This window comes from Drosophila rhopaloa, unplaced genomic scaffold, assembly GCF_018152115.1.
Source record: "Drosophila rhopaloa isolate 14029-0021.01 unplaced genomic scaffold, ASM1815211v1 contig_2, whole genome shotgun sequence".
NCBI lineage: Eukaryota > Metazoa > Arthropoda > Insecta > Diptera > Drosophilidae > Drosophila > Drosophila rhopaloa.
In genome coordinates, this window is record NW_025335083.1 from 20,922,685 (window position 1) to 20,940,778 (window position 18,094).

Genomic DNA, 18,094 nt, shown 5'->3' on the forward strand with positions numbered 1-18,094 from the left:
CTAAGTGTACGGTCTTGCGCATGTTTTTCCCCAATTTGGGCAACGACCGCATCCAAAAGCAATAAAAACAAAAGGTTCTCTCATGCTATCTCTTCCCATCTCTCTCATTCTCTCCCTATCTCTCTCAATTTCTCTGTTCTATGTTTCCGCAGAACTGTCGAGAAGAAGAGACAACTATGCTAGAAATGACGTTGCAGTTGCAGCAGCATAGCATCATCACATCTCATCATCATACATAGCTGACTAGCGAAAATTTCTGTACACCGGCAGACACGGCAGCGGGAAAGAGACAGCAGATAGCAGAGAGAGAGGAAAAATAGCCAGACGACAGGCACATAAATCCGCACAGAGAATTACATATATACACACATGCATATAAATACAGATTTACATGTGTAAAATAGCGGCTTTTTTTCTGCAACATTACCAACTGTTGCGAATCGAGGAAAATGAGGGAGGGCAAAAAAAAGCGGAGATCTTCAAAAGGTATCGATCACTCACTTAAGCACTTTCCGCTCACACCTGGCACGCACACACTTGTATGTATGTATATAACTAGACAAAAAAACCTGACTCATAAATTTACCACAGGTAATTTCAACAAATTAGTTAATAAACACAAGAATAGCACCAAAACGTCACCGTTCTAAGGGGCAAACAAAAAATAGACCTGTATTTTTGACCTAACGAAACTGCAATACCCTTCCAATCTTGGTTCGGTCGATTTATTTACTTCAACCAGAAGATAAGGTATCATCTTGGATAACATAGTGGACATTTTGAAGTACTCTTAAATACTACACCACTTTTAAACCCACATAAAAAAACATCTAGCTTGACAATCTTTTTATATAAAAGCTGTTTAGAAATATTTTGTAAATTGGTTCCTACAAAGTAAGCTAGTATTTCCAATTATACACCAATTTTCAAGTCTACCATATTCATTTTAAAAAGCAATATTATACTAGTCTTATGTCAGAAGTCTAAATGACTTTGTTATACATGTAACCAAACATACAGCTTGTCAAAATAATTAAGAAGTGCACGACCCCTCAGTTAGAGCACAAGAGCAATAATTTAGCTTTGCTAGGAAGAGGATTGTAGGTTGATAATAAGCGAGTTGCCTATTGATTAGATTAGCAAATTTCGTAGAGATAGTTGACGGAAAGCAGGCGGGAGGGTGCTAAAGTGGTTCGGGCCAAATCAAACTGACAGTTGGATTGTATATCATGACAAGATTAATATCATTTGGGGCCACAGGCCATCAAAAGAATTGTATCGTCTCGACTTTTCGGGAAAAGGGAGTGGAGACCATGTGCCATATGTTTTACTTAGCATTCTTTTGGGGTGAAAAGAGGGGTGTACCAACAAATTCCAGACCGCTTGTAAAAGTGTTTAAAAATAGAGCGGCTAATAATCAGAAATGCGAGTGCAGTGCACTGAGGGCGTGCCCGATCCCCCCATTTTCCTCCTTTCCATAATTAAGCACAAAAAAAGAAGAAGAATCGAGGGAGGACGGAAGAAAGAATGAACAAGAAAAGGGAGCAAAGCAAAGCGGAGCAAAAGAATCGACGTGGTTACCCCATGTGAGAAGTGGAACAAACTGCACACAGGCATTACTAATGCAAAACAATTTGTACAAGATTATAAATTTCATGGCTCAGGAGAAGTGGAAAGAAAACAAAACAAGGCATTGCGATGTGCTGATGACGATGATTATGGAAAAAATAATGATCAAGAACAAGAGTGGCCAGCAGCACCAAGTTCAAGCCAAATCTAGAGTGTGTGGGAGAGAAAAAAAAAGGTGGACACCACCTATACATTAACAAATACAGTCAAGCCTACCTAACTAGAAAATAAAAACCAGTTATGAGCGCTTCGAGTTTCATTCTCAAAAAAAGTAATCCCAAAACAAATTATGTTGAAATACGTCCTGTAAATTTAATTCCAAAATAATAAATTGTTAGCGAACTTTAAATCATTATAAGTTTTTATTCTTAGAATTACCACTGTAATTCCGCAAAAATGCAAAACGAACTAACAACACCCAGAGAAGGGGACGAGGAGCAGCGCGAATGTTCTGGTTGTGCAGCAAAATAAACAAGGCTGTGTTCAACTTCCATGCATTCCCCTGCGGAATGCTTTTGGGGTTGCAACTGCGATGGCAGCGCTGCAGCAGAGAGTTCAATGGTACCAAAAGCAGCAATAGCAACAAAAACAAAGGCAATTAACATGACACATACACCTACGACAGCCGTGGCCGAAATATTGGCACAGCCTAAATCTAACTATTTAACATATTAAATTATTATTTCCAATAACGCTTTTTTGAATTTGCCAACCACATCGATAATAGCACATTACATTTTCTTGTACTTATGCATTCATGTTTAAAATTAAAAACTAATGGAAATAAAACCAGTTAATGTTTGCAGAGTAGCTTTTATCTTAAGTGCTATTACTTTGACCGCAACTATATGCAGAGGATACAGACTCAAAACCAGCAAAAAAAAAAAAAAGAAGCACAAAGAGCAAGCCATAAAACAGAACAAAGAAAACTACCTTTACCTGCTCGGGGCACACACACACACACAAGGCATCTTCTAAGCGAGACAACAACAAAAATGCTGGCAGTTTGCAGATAAAATATCCGTCCCGATCCCAATTCCAATCCTCATCCCATAGCAACCATCCCATCTCATCCTCAATTTCAATGCAAAGGCACCGCCAAAACATCACGACCGCTGCCTTGGTTCGATGCAAATTACGATACTGTGGATACTACCAAAGAGCAACTGAGTTGATTTTGAAGAGAAATTTAGGCCAGTGATTCATTTATCTCTAGTTTATGATTAGATTATAAATCGAGAATCTTAAGTTGAACTATCTTAGATATTTTTTTGTAAGTTACGCAGTGACTATTGTAGCTCAAATTTATGTTCCTCCTATTCACGAAATAGTGAGTTGGTGGTTTACCGATCTTGACTGTAATCCCTAGTGAAATTCGTCGAATTCTGAGACGGTTGCTCCTCCCGCCTCAATTTTTTTTTGTTGACGACGCCAACTATGCGTCAGCAGAGATGCGACCCCCAAAGCAGCAGCTGCTGCTGAATGAAATTGACTTGACGCATTTTATTGAAGGAGACAACGGATGAAAAAAAGAAGAAAAAATCTGCACAAGGGAAGAGTTTTATTGTTGCCAAAGAGGAGGAGAAAAGAAGAGGAGGTTGAACACCAGCATCCAATTTAACAGAGGGTCCCGAGATCCCAGACGCTCTTTCCCCCTCTGCCTTTCCCATCTTTCGTTCGCCGTTCTCCCACGTCTATCTCCTTTCTTTCTCCCACTCGCATTAAAGTCCCCGCAGGTCAACGGCGTCGTTGCAATTCTTGTTCTTCTTTCTGTTGTCTCCTCCTTTTTTTGTTCTGCACATTTTTCTTTCTTACTGCGCTTTGTAGTGTCTGTGGTTCGTTAGCTGCTGCTTCTTTTTCTGCCTTCCTGCTCGAGAGCACGAGAGAGTGAGCGAGATGGGAAGTGTCTGTGTGTCCTGGCTTCTACAGTGGTGGTAGGAAATATTGAGGGAACCTTGCACAGGTACAGTGTCGGCTGGGAATATCCATTCACAAATCGAGCATTCCAAAGACGAATTCGGGACCCTTTTGTCAAACAAGGATAATTTAAATCTAAATTATTCTAACCATGAACTGGAATACAAAAGTATTTCTAATTTCGAATATTCATTTGGCGCATTATCGTATTTTTTTTCATTTCCACTTTTATCAAAAGCTACATAGCTCTGGTTTAAATTAGTTTAAATTATCTTTAAAAGAAAATTCCGAAATGCGCAAAACTGTCAAACAAAAGACAAGATTGGCTATTTGAAAACGACCCATTATTTTTGAGTCTCGAAAATCTACTTTTTAAAGGAAGTTCAACCGTAGATGCACTTTAGTGGCATGCTATCTTCTAGTGCTGCAACCCCACATCATCCAATCAATTGGAACGTGTTCTCAACTCGCCTCGTTTGCGTGTTAACTTCTGATAAATATTTACTATCTGCTTTTTACATTTTCAATTAGAGTTGTACCACTTTCGGGTTCTCAGCGTTATCTATTACGTGGTGTTGAAGAGACGCTTTCTGATAATGGAAACACACTCAACACAAAGCAAAGGAAAACACAAAATTGGTACATCGCAGAAGAGCTGGCAAAGATTGGCGGGAACAAACGAGGGAGCGACCTCGACCAAGTTCTAGAAAAACTCAGTAAATAACAAAAACAGTACAGGAAATGCATTTTACATAAGACATTGGTTGGCAAAAGCAAATCGATTGGAGATGGTCCAAATCGTTACTGATCAAAATTGTTAATAAGAAAATTCTCGACACATCTGTGAGATTACAGTGATCACCGAGTGGATGACAATTACTTAATAGCTTTGTATGTTCTAAAATTTAACTTTAACGAATATTAATATAAATTTACGTTCTATAAAACCATACCAAAACAATACAATACACACCTAATTTAAGTTATTTTTTTTTAAAGAAAACCTTTCTGTTTAGAGAACAGTTGTAGCTAATAACAGTTGTAACATGTAGTTCTCGAGTTCCGGAAAAAAAAACTGAAAAACCAATCTGTTAATAAACGAAAGCCTGTTACTTGGAGCATATGTATACTACGGGGTTTTTAATCTTATATCTGCCTTTTTCAAATTCCCGCTTCCTATTGCCCACTGCAATCAGTTCCATATATAAAATCCAGCGACAGCTTTTAATCAGTAAGCGTAGCTTTTAGCTCTGCTGGCGTCACCAAATCGAGCGTGAAACAAGACACATGGAATATATATCAATCGATAGGTTTATGTTTCGTCTCTCCGTTCTGTACGTTTTTATGTTTGTACACTGGACGCAGACAACAACAGAGATAGGAACAAATTTTAAACACGTTTTTAGTTTTTTTTTGTTGTTTTCTTGTCTTGTATTTTTGCTTTCGGCGTAAATAAAACAGGCACTCACACATACCGGCAGTTTGTATATTAATGAGAAGCCCCAAGCGTGGCTCGCACGTCGATCAGTCTACAGTGATTAAATTTAAAGAACATTGCCGTAATAATTTTTGTTTAAAATACACACAGAAACAAGAAAACAAACTCGTGTTTTATTCTTCCGCATCGCGGCGGCAGCAACAACAAAAACAACAACAATATCGACAACAAAAACCCATGAACACATTCGTCGAGAGTTGAATGTTGGGGAATTGAATTGTTTAAACAGTTGGGTCGCGATAAATAGGCTCGACTCGCGGACTTTTTGGACGGGGGAAGGTCGTCGCGCATTGAGTTGAAGGAAGTGCGCACCCCTCTGGCTTAAAAGGTTGTTAAACCATTTTATCATTGCCGAATCTTGTTTGCTTTTGCAATTACTGTGGTTATTGGCCAAGAGAAATTGCACAAAAGATATTGATTTAACTGTCTTCCCTATATAAAGATTTTTAAACAAAGTTAAATTAATTAAAAGGTATCTTGAACTTGTTCATTTTTTGTGTTCGTTTTCAGCCTTTTTTAATTATTTGACATTTAATATATATATTTGACATATAGTAAGTAAGTAAGTGTTTTTTTAAGGTTTCATTAAAAGTTTAGATTTTTTAAAATAATTATACTAGAATACCATTATTTAGTAATATATTAGGAAAAGTTATTACCAACTTTAGTTACAATTTTTTTTCAAGTTGATCAACTGGCGATTAAAGGAAAATTGCCTTAAATTATGGGTTTTGTCAAAAATACCGACGGTTGTTTTTTTCATTATGTTTCTAACACTGCAGAAAGGGACTTTCCTATCTACAAAAACTGCTGCTGGCGAGTATAGAAAGCACAGACAGTGGCGCAAAACGAAATAAGAAATGAGATAATAATAACAAAAAGCGTAGAGACGTAAAAAGTTAATGCAAACAACAACAATGCGCGCGGCCGATGAAAAGAACAAACACACAGAGAAATAAACAGACGACGAAGGAAGCGAAGAGGAGGAGGGGGAATAGGCAAGAAAAAAATGTTTTGTTGCAACAAACAACAACAATGCAAGTGATGCGCTGCCAGAAAGAGACGGAAGAAACCGAACAAGAAGCGCAGCAGGAAAAGGCAATACCAACACATATACAGTCACGCACTCACGTACGCGGTTCTAAACAAGTTGATGAACTCTACGGCGTCAGAGTAAGAAGAAGAGCAAGAGCAGAACTAAACAATTTGTTTCTTTTTGTTTGTTTTTTAGATACAGATAATTTGCATATTCATGGCGTGGCATACGTACATAGGCTAGGTATGTGTATGTTTCGGTTGCACTTAGATTTACTTATTATTCCACTAGTATTAATACTTTTTATTGCTTCTTTTCGCACAGTTCACACGGACACACACACGCAGCAGTGGTAGTATGTATATTTTCTCTGAGCGCGACGGGAAATGAACGCGTTGTGTTGTTTATCCGGCGAGTGTTAAGAACTGAATGAGAATGAACCAGCATGGCAAAGAAGAATTTTTACAAGACGCGGAACGGAACGGGGAACGACATGGAACGGAACGAAACGAAACGAGCCAAGCCGACATAAAAAGAAACGAGGAGGCAACTATGTTGCTCTGTTCATGTCGATTGTTTTATACCCTTCCAGATTCTACATACAATTATTTTGGAACCTTTGTTAGAAAAAAGAAGAAACCCGACTTGAGCAACCAATGCGCCTTTGGGAGCTAGAAATTAATATTATTAAATTGAAAATGGTTACCAAAATTAGTAATCTCGATATCAAGCCGAATATGCGATTTTTAAACATCTGACTTAATTATAATACTCTCTTCAAGGGTATAAAAAACTCACTCAACCAGTTATAGCCAGCGGGAGAGAGAGAAAGACAAAGAACCAGCAAGATAGAGAGAGAGAGGGTAAGAGAGCGGGAAATCTAGTTTCGGCTCTGCAGAACGCCAAAGGGAATGGAGTGGCAATTGGAACGGGTATATATATACAGACGATGAGACTGACCTCTGACAACCTCCTACACTGGCATACGTTCATATAAATGTATGTTTGTATGTACTCGAACAGAACATAAATTGCACGAGGGAGCAGTGCACTCCAAGTATTCCGGGCTCTGTATATATGTACATGTATACATGAGTGGGAGTGAGCTGCACTTACAAAAAGAGAGCGGTGAAGGAGATGACGAAAAAGAACGAAGAGCAACACAGAAGAGGCCGAAAAAGGGCTGCGAAGAGCGAAAGCAGCGGAGAATGCAGAAAATAACACTGTTCATGGGGTAATTTGTACTATTTTTCGATTTTCGGGGCAAAACCCCATGCATAGAACCGTTGCAGTGAGTCAAAAGATTATCATCCTCATTTATTTTTGGGATTCTTTCGCAATAAGCGATTATTCGTTTTTAATTTGCATAAATTCAGATTTCTCGCAAAAGTGTCATAATTCGAATGAAACCAGAACTGGAAATGATTGCAGGTCTCGCGGTGTGGAACAATGATGGATGGCTGGTTCCTGAAATTTGTATTCTTCTGAAATCTAGAATGACTATTTGATTTTTAATAAATTTAGCAATAGCTATTAAAATCTAAGAATGAATTTAAAACCCTAAATCATTATAAGAGCTTGTGTCTAAAAATGGTATTAAACGTTGGTATTAAACGTTAATCTTCCAAAATGTTATTCTTTATTTTAATAAAAGCAACAAAAACTATTATTTATTAAATAACACTAACAGAAATTTCTTTTAACACTTTTATGAATTTTGATATTTCTATATTTCCCTACAATTGATTGGAATTAATCCATAAAAGTGATCAAGTGAAACAAGTGACCCAGCATCACTTACCTCTAAGTGAGTTAACTTTATTTCTATTACTATATTTAATAAAAATGTATTTTGTAGCTTAAAAATGCAATCAAAGATTAAAGTTAAGGTATTTTTTAAAGAAATTTTCAACAAGCACAAAATATTCACGACATTTACTAAACTGTTAATTCTTTTGCTGCAGAGGAAGAAAGAACCAAACGCGATCAAGACCAGAAATACTTCACTCCATTGTAAATATGTCTAAACTTGGGTATAAGCAAGTTTAGCTTTTTATGGTCATTACCAACTAGGCTAGTTTACAACTGGTGACTTTTCTCATACCGCTGATGCAATAGGAATATGTGAAAGAGAGATGGGGAATTAGAAAGAGAAAGAGAGGGGGGGACAAGGTAAAAGTCTGCGCGCTTGCGTCATGTGCGTTTTCAACGTTTTCTGATCAAAATCAAAAGAATAACGTGGAATGGCAACCGCCGACGTCGACGTCCGGGGACTTTGGAGAATAAACCAGTCTAGAAACGCCGCTCGGCTCTATAATTATGCTGCTTGTTCGAGTATGTACATACATATATACATAAATATACATGCATACAAATACAACGAAATACACCTATATACTGGTGGCTGCTACAAAGGGCCTTAAACTTTGTTTAAAGTCAAGGTCAGTGATTTCTTGTGCGCCAATTGCGATGGTATCGCTCGTGAGGCTGCGTGCCTCACGCACTGACGCACCGACCTTTGGGATATATGTACATATGTACATACAATCAATTCTATATACGGAAATGGGTATTACCATTCCAGATTATTATGATTTTTGAAGACTGTAGGCAGAGTTATAAAGAGTAATCGCTTAAAAAGCTACAAATTGTAATAGCTTTTTTATAAATAAGACTATTTGTATTTAAATATCTTTTAATACCCATGTTTTTTTAACCACTTTATGTTTCCTTAAAAATGATACATATACACATGTACCTATTTACGTTTATCTTTAATTGGTAATATCCTCTACGGGTATTTATAAGCTCCAGTTCCCGAACCTTACCTTATTTTTTTTTCCTTTTTCTGGTTTAGCCCGTCTGAATTCCACGAATTGATGGGTTCAAGTGTCTTTCTGGGATGGGAAGATATTGCTGCTGGGAAACAAGTGGAATAGTGGGATGTGGCACGGGCATAAAAATCTGTTCCGTTTTCAGTCTCCCTATGTGATCGATATGTCCGAATATATATATATATATATATAGCCATCTCTGTCCCGTCGCCAGAGCCTCAACTTTTGTCCTTGCCGGCGGTTCATGAACCTTCGACTTTACTCCTCTGACGAACGACGTGCTTAAAGTAGCAAAAAAGATACGGCCGCAAAAAATCCAGCAAATACAATACAGCAAAAAAAAAGCCAGCCACCAATGGCAAAGAAAAAACAATTACGCCAAGCGCTGAAATATTTTCGCTACGGACAGAAATACAGTCAAACCTGGCAAACTGGAATACATCTGCCACATTTACTAACGATCCAACCATAAAAATTACAGAATAGTACCAACATTAAAGTGCTATTTTAAAGTTTCATTTAACAAACATACACATGTAAGACATCAAAATTTGGACTTGTACTGAAATGTTTATGCAAACTAAAATATTTAGGCTTACATAATTTGGGGACAATTGGCGCAACAAACGAAATATTAAAAATGAACAAGTCATTGACGTTATACAGAACGTGTAATTTTATGATAAAGAAACAGTTTAAACATCAGATAAATTTTATACTGAAATATAATTCAACAGAAATCTTTTTTAAACAAATTTTAACAACAATATTTTAGCTGTAAACCTGAATATATTATTGTAAATTCCATATTTACACATCTTGACATGTTGTTGTTTATACTTTTTCATTCATTCATTTACATGACCAAAAGTGTGATATGATCATCACGGTTTATTATTCATTGTGAGAAGAATGGAAAGCAAATACTGAATTCTGGCTCTTAAAAAGTTTATACCCAAAAACCCACTTTCAAAGCAATAAAATTATATAATGTTAGCAAAATGATATCCAAAGTCATAACACTAATTCATTAATAATTTTTGAGGAAACTCTTTAATAGGTAATATACAAACAAACATATGTTTCAAAGTTGTTTTTTTATACAATTTAATCATTACATTATTTTGATTTTGATGAAGATGTGTTGACATCTGAAATAGAATGAGTTGAAGAAATTCCGAATCCTATATCTTTCTCCAGATGAATGGGAGGGGGAATTATGGCAGGGGTCCCGAAACGACAGCGTTCATTAGCCGACCGACCTCAGCCTCAATAGTTTTATTGCCATATTGACAGACAATTCAATCGAGCGCTTTTCAATAACCCAGCCAGGCTAATTTCCATTGGCAAGAGTGAGAGAGGACCAAAAAAAACAAAAAAAAATTAAGGGAACGAGCGATCCCTTTTAGCAGCTGTCACACACAACCAATAACAACAACTACCACCGCCAGATGTTTCCCTTGATCGGAGGGGGAAAGCCCAACCCATAAACCATATAAAATGCAGCAACAACAACACCAAACGATCACATATTTGTTATGGCTCTTTCAATAATTTTTGGGAAAGACATTGGGCTGAAAAAAAAAATGTGACACTTGAAACCGGAAATTAGCAGCAGCAGGAGCTGCAGCTGTCGCTCCCTCTCTTTCCCTCTTTCTCGCCCCGTCCCTCTCACTCATTTTAACGCCAGGTGAAGTCGGGTTTTAAGAGCCGTATGGGGTTTATATGTACATACATAAATAATCATTCGATCGAGCCTCTCTTACGAAAGCAGGAAGTGGTAGAAATTCTGAAAGTGTTGCATGTTCTCTTCTCAACTATGGACACATTTGTCATTTCTTATGTCATTAATGGATCTGCGCGTTGGCATTATAAACAGTTAGTTACACCTTTTAGTTCCGGAACACGAGCGATTTATTCATGGCATAATGGAAACCATCTTAAGCGAGAAAAAAAACGGGGATTCTGAAACTCATTTCTTCGTAAGTCTATGCCATTACTCTTTTAGTAACCCAGATATCTGATACTTAAAGAACGAAACAATTTGAATGCTTGGGAGAAGTTGAAGATGATTGTTGATTCTTGTACAATTAGTTAATTTTTTAAATCGATCGAACTAATACCAAAAAAGTTGCCTTCAAATAAATGGCAAAATAATACTAAGCAATAAAAGTATCTTTTGCTCATTTCAACCTTAAAAAAAAAAAAAAACTGCAAACAAAAACCTTTGAAGATTCTTAATTGTTTATTTTTTATTCATTAATTTGAGTTGGCAACAGAATACTAAGAATATGAATCCAATGAAAGACACGCGAATGTTATCTTTTATTTACTCTTTTTTTCATAATTTAAATTTGTTGGAAGGGAGTAAGTAACTTTAGCCACTTGGCCCGCATGTGGATGGGGATCTGTTTTGGGACACTATTAAAGGTTCGAGGCCGATCGTTCTCGGTTTTCAACGCCCACCATATCCCCTTACATTAAAGCTAATGAGGGCACTTCATTGAACTCTCTTCTGTCGTCTGGCCCCCTTATTCTTTTTTTTTCGGTATCTTCACGCGGGTTTTTTTTGTGTATTATGTTTGTTTCTGCACTGACCTCATAATTCGCATTAAACTAATAAGTGAAGAAGACGCCCCCTCAGGAAATTTCAATCAGCTCGTTGAAATCCGAACTTTAGTTGCGCTTTTTTTTTCGTTCTGCTCCCCTTCTTATTTCTGTTTTTCTTTTCCTTTTCCTTTGTGATTCTCGGAAAGTTCACGGTTTGGTCAAAATGTTGCGAAAATATTGTTGCAAAGGGGGCAAGAGACTTTTAACTAGAAGCGAATGGCGAAACCAAAAAAAAAAAAGAAGAGATACAGAGACAGCCTCAAAATGACATTAGTTTGGACATAATAAATAAAACGTTAACAGACATAGAAATACAACAACGGCAAGAGTCAACGAACGGCTAAAAAATTCACGAACTTGAAAAAAGTGTGTGTGGCTAACGACGACGTCGACGCAGGCAGAACGGCGATGTCAATAAACCAACTAACCGGCGACCTGCGGACCATGAATAGGCAAAAAAAAAATCCACACAAAAACTTGAGAACTTGTTGCTCTCGCACAACAACAAAAACAATTTTGACATTAATACAAAAAGTGAAATAAAATCTGTGATCTCTTGATAAATGTCCTGTGGTAAAATATATATCACTTATGCCACAATCCTTCGAGCGGAAGTTGAAACAACAAGTTAGAACGATAAAGTCAAGTGTCTCGACGGTAAAATACCTTGCAATCAGTTTGTAAAGTCGTTGCCTGCAGTGCTAAACCTTAAAGGACACATTTAAAAAACTAACTAATCTAAAATTTTGTACTGTACCACAATTTTATAGCTCCATATTCAACAAGGTCGACATTCCACATTCCTTTAAATAAAGATACCTTCTTTGTAGGATCCTAAATGCTTCCTTTGCCCTGTTTACATACCTTTGCAAGAATACAATATACCCTTTAACTTTAAGAGTGTCGGGTATAACCAGATAAATAATAACAGCATTAGCACATGTTTCGCATTCGATATGTGGGGTCCCATTCACCATCTCTTTCTCTCTGTCCCCCTGTCTCTGTCTCCCTCTAATGGGCACCCGCATGGCATACAAATGAGAAGAAGAGGAGCTACTCCAGACATCAGACGCGTACGTGAGATATGATGAATAAGCCAACGTCCGTCCCTTTTTCCGCCTTCCCCATTATAACTCACTCCATTGAGCTTCTCTTCACATGCTGGCAGGTATTGGGTTTCTAGTACGAAGGACACACGGCGCAGAAAAATAGAGAGGGATATACAAAAGAGGTCTCAAGATAGATTTATTGTCTATGCGGATGTATAAAAAAAAACCCAAAAAAAATAACAGCACGAAACTCTTACTACCCTAAAACATCTAATAATCGAGCAATTAAAAACATCTTAAACTTACCTTATAATTATTCCAATGTCAGCCGTAAGATTTCCACCTCTGGTCAAGTTTAACAGGTTTTTCTAAAAATAAATAAAGACAAAATTAATCATGATTTGATGACTATTTTCTTTGTATATTTTATTATGGTCCAAAGTTTAGAAACATGTATGGAAATCATTAAGTCATTACTTAATATTATTTAAAAGACATTTAATGTCTCAGACATACTTTACTTTAATTTTCCGTGAGCTCTATTTATAAAATTATGCGGAGAAGAATAAAGTCTTTATTTATAAAACGCTACGTGTTAGCCCACGTTATACAAATGTAAACCTTAATTAAGATTTAATTGGCTTTCTTTTATTGACGGCCAAATTGTTGGCCAGCTAATAAAGCCATTTGCTAGGGTATAAAAGCCCTTAAGTACACGCATTATTTCTAACATGTCCTTTGGATCTCTTGTACTCTTCCTCCCCTGCTTTTTATTTGGTTTGCCCTGTGAAACACTTTACGTTAATTATGCACTGTACACAAAAAAAGGAGCTTCCCTGCGGGTGATGGTGGGTGGAAAGTGGGCGGATGAGGCCGTATTCAAGAGCTTTGTCACTGCGGTCTACTGCCAAAGGTGGGATTTTCTATATGTGTGGGCCGTTCTCATGTAATTGATGAACGCTGTTAATTATGACCGGCTTTAACTGTCACTTTTTGGGCAATTTCTCAGCTCGAGTGGTTTAATGAAAAGGGGGTGGTGGGTGGTTGGTTGGTTGTCCAATGGTATGAGATATAAAATTCCACCTTTGTCACCTTTGCTCCCCGCTGAGTTTGAATTTGACTTTGTATAGGGTCTTACCACGGTTGCTGGAGACGGCACAACCATGATTATTTACATTTTGGCTTGACCACCATTATCTAGAACGTTAATTTTCCTGACCTCAGAATATTAATAGGTTTAACGACCAGATTTTGAAAAGTTCTAACAGTAAAAGGTTATTTTGGTTTTAAAATCGAAAGACATTTATCGAAATTTAGTATGAAAATAAAAAAAAAGTTAGACTATAAAAGGAGAATCCAGGGAGTTTATCTTTGGAAAGCTCTCCCCGAATCAAAAACCTAAAATCATGGTTATAAGCACTCTAATATACCAAAAACAAATTCCTTAACACTAACAAAAATTCTTAAAACAGTTTAACTGTTGAGAATCGATTTAAACTTGGTGCAGACACCAATTATGTAGTTTCCATTTCGTATCATCTATCTGACTGTGAAATGATTGACCTGCAAGGGGGAGGAGGAGGTAATCGGCCCCCGGAGCTGTAGCCTTCCTTTCTGGTTTTCTTCTCGGCTCGGTTCAATGCCACAGAATCTGTTCCATTTACCATTTCGTTCCAATCCCCAGCGCCCACAGTTCGCGATCTTCACACGCGCAAAAAAGGGGGTGGCGAGGTCAAAAAGGGGGGCAGGGGAGAGGGGTTGGTAGATAGCTAAGCTAAGCGTCTGTTTCTGTTCTTTTGTTTCAAACTCGTTTATTGGCTCTACCTAGGCAAGCATTTCAACTTTCAAAAAGAGCCAAAGTCAGCGCCAGGTTATAGTACCCACATATATATGCATGTATAGTGGAGAGTATATAGTATATGTGCTTTAGACCCCGTGACTCCGCCGAAGAGTCTTTTGTGTCTGCGCTGTTGGCCAAAAATTTGCTTTGTTTTGCACTCGACAGCGCGCGCCTTCTTTATTATTACTATATATCTGCTTCTCCTTTGCTTGCTTACTTTTCAGAACTTTTTGTTCTTTTGGCGCATTTTCTTCTTGGTTCGTCGGGTTATTTTCTGAACCCCCCCCTCCCCCCATCTGTCATTAGGTTTTCCCCATCGCCCCTCGCCCTTGGTTTTTCGCAGCCTCTGCTAATGTCTTTGCTACCTTAATTTTTGGGGTCTATGTCTGTGTGTTCTTTCACCTTTTTCGGTTAGTGGAAACTTTTTTTTTGGCAGAAGGTCAACGTTCATAATTGCTTGCGATACACTCTTAAAGCCAACGAACCGCACGCTTTTCGACCAACGACTCCTTCTCGTAACACTCCAAATTGCAATATTAGATACGGCAAATTATTATGCCTCGTACAGTCAAAGTTGCCTAGAGGGGAAAATTAAGCTCCCATAACATATTTTCATCAGAGCTTCAACATTTAAAGAGTAGTTTCATTTCAGATAATACATTACGACTATTCTCTTATCTTAAGCAAAAGTAACTCGACAAAAATTTGATTGATAACGTCGAATCTTTTTGGATTTTTCTATTTTCTAATTATAAACAAATTTTTTAATAATTTAATTTAGCTAAAATTCAACTTTGTTTATCTGTTTATTTTCTTTTTGTATATATATTTTTTAGCTGGTGAAGCGGAAATGGCACTTCTGGGTTGATCCAGAGTTTTGATTTGCTTTTAAATTCCGTTTCACAGCTCCAAGGCCCTCGGCATATTTTGTATACCCCTTGATTATTTCTTTAATCAGATGTGGGAAGTTCTTTGAACTAAACTTGGCAAATGCGACCGACCGACCGACCTCCCTTTCTCTCAGGGGCATTTGAACGTTTCCTCTGCCGATTCGAGTGGGTTATTGCCCGACTAATTTCCCCAAAGAACTTTTGACGGAGACAATTCTCTGGGGAGCGTTACTCTGGGCAATCAGAGGGTTAGGTCGGTCAAAGGTTCCGCCAGATTACCGATGGGGCCAAGCCCGGAAAACATTAGTTTTTGAGGGGTGCCGCAGTGCAGGCATCAAACTCAAAATTGAAACAATTAAATTATTCCATAATTATATGGACTGTCTATGCTGGAGGTGGAGCAGCAGATGAAGAATTAAATGAAGGGAACTCCAGCAGAGAGCCACGCCTGCACAAAACATCAAGTATCATTAACCAGCTTTTATGGGTTGTATTTTATTTGGAGTTGTTTGTACTTAAATGAGCTCGAATTGGAAGACGAAAATGGGGAGATTGAGGAGAGCTGTTAATCTAAAACTTAACATAATCAAATGATAACAACAATAGAAGAAATAACTTAAGAAATGATGAGTGAATTTGAACCCTTGTTAATTTATTAAAGTCATCTCAATCTGTTAAACCTATACATTTGGTTGGTCTAATTATTTATTAGGGAAACAAGAAAAATATGATTGTACTTTTTATATTGAAGGCTAGTAATATACCTATTAACAATTTGGATACATTTTTTTCAAGTTTCATAACACAATCGTTTATATAGTGATTTTCTGGTAATTATATTATGCATTCAATATGAATACTTTAAGGTATTTCAGTAGGAATTTGATTTTAAAATGCTCAAATTTTTTAAAGTGTAAATTACAATCAGAACCAAAACAACAACGACAATGGCCAATCATCAAGCAACATGAACAACAAAGCGGCTGAAGAATCGGAGGAGAACGTCGACATCATCTGAAGAATCGGTGAATACTACGTTGGCGTTCGAACATTGACCTTCATTAAGAAAGAAGAAGAAGAAGGAGAAGCGGCAGAACCCACTGACAACGGCAGCAACAACAACATTTCAGGCTTTCTGCTTTAGCCATCATCAATCAGTCACTCAATCGCTCTCCCGCTCACTCAAGTGCAGTTTCCTTAAAGCTCAAGCCTCTCTTTTCCTCTCTCTCGCTCCCTCCTTCACTGCATCTATCGCTTACTCACCGCCAACAACGGTACATTTGCTTACGTTTTTCTGGTTTAATAAACACAATATTATTTAACACTGACATTTTACAACCAAGCAACACAAACGCCAAATGCAAAATAAGTTACACTGCAAATATTGATTCGTTTTCCGGGACTTCATTTATTAAGTATAAAAAAACTTATCCTAATTTGTTTACAACGTAGACATTATAGCCATAGTTTGACACTCAGGTCATTTTTCATGTATTCATGGTAATGAAAAATTCAGGATTGATAGATTTATATTTAAAATCATTTCCAAGATAGTTTGAAGTTCTATCATCAAATAATTTTTGAGATTATTAATATATGCATATGTGTCTAAATTAATTCTATATATACCCACGACAGTGATAAAATATAATTAACTACTTACAAACTAATTAATTTAGCATAGATACTTATAGTACAAACATTAGCAGATAATGATGTACATATATATTGTTTTAAGTGCACACTGGCGTCGCTGTCGACGCCTACTGCTCTGCCAGCACATTCACTTCTCGTTTTGAGCTGAATCACCATAAACCAAAAGCCACGAGTTGCGGGCCAGCGAAAGAATAAACAATAAGTGTCTTTGGGGCGGAAGAGAGAGCGGGACGGACTGATAGGGCGAGCGGGACGGACTGATGGGGAGACCGGGCCAAGCAACACAAGAATATCTAATAAGAAATCAGCAAAACCGAGTCTGAAAAACGTGTTTTTGTGTTTTTCGTTGTTATTCCTTTATTTTTATATATTTTTTTTATTTTTATTTAATTTGTTTTGTTTGTTGTTTTATTTCTTTCTTTTTTGGTTGGATTTTTAATAGCGTTCGGGAACTGTGGGGGGAGGAAAAACCGGGAGGTGGATCGGTGAGGTTAGCTGAACGAGACGAAACGGTCAACTGAAGCTCTAAGCGCGACACCAAAAAGTTCATTGTGAAATCATTTCTATTTCTAAACAACAACAAGCGGAAGCAACAACAAGAACACCAACACAGCACAGCAGCAACAAGAAGAATTTGATAGGCGGCTACAGTGCTCGATCGGAAATACGCGGTTAGCGAAATCCGGAATCGCAAATTTTCTTATTTGCAAAAGCCCGTAACATGAATCATCTTATCAGCAAGCGTATTTATTTTCTAAAGATTACGATTTCCAAAAATTTGATCATCGATCGGTTTAACCAATAAGTAATCATAAGAACGGAAATAAAAAATGCTTTAATATTTAAGAGCTTTTCCGTTGATTTAACTTATAGGTACTAATAGTACTGCTTTGATTTTTATCCAATTTTATTAGCCACAAAAAATAGGTTATGTGGAAATTAAGTCATTATAATCACATTGTACAAAACCTACCTTCGTAGAGAATGATATTAATATGATATACCGAAAAATGTTTGACGTTCCAAATACAAGTAGTTTATTTTGATTTTACAAATTCATATTTACCCATTATGAGTAGTTACTGTACATGTGTGCAACTGGCTGACTTGCCCCTCCTTCCCCGCCCACAATGCC

General features: G+C 37.3%; 1 protein-coding gene across 4 annotated transcripts in view; it reads right to left on the reverse strand.

The window, feature by feature from the left end:
- Positions 1-18,094, reverse strand: part of LOC108038807 (brain tumor protein) — a 41,290-nt gene that overhangs the window by 14,334 nt on the left and 8,862 nt on the right. For 2 of the 4 annotated variants that reach the window (XM_044460183.1, XM_044460186.1), the window contains exon 2: positions 12,880-12,941. The gene's annotated coding sequence lies outside the window, so the exon portion shown is untranslated. Of the gene's footprint in view, positions 1-6,314; positions 6,521-8,908; positions 8,926-12,879; positions 12,942-18,094 lie in introns of those variants that run through there. The other 2 variants (XM_044460185.1, XM_044460184.1) reach the window with 2 other exon arrangements.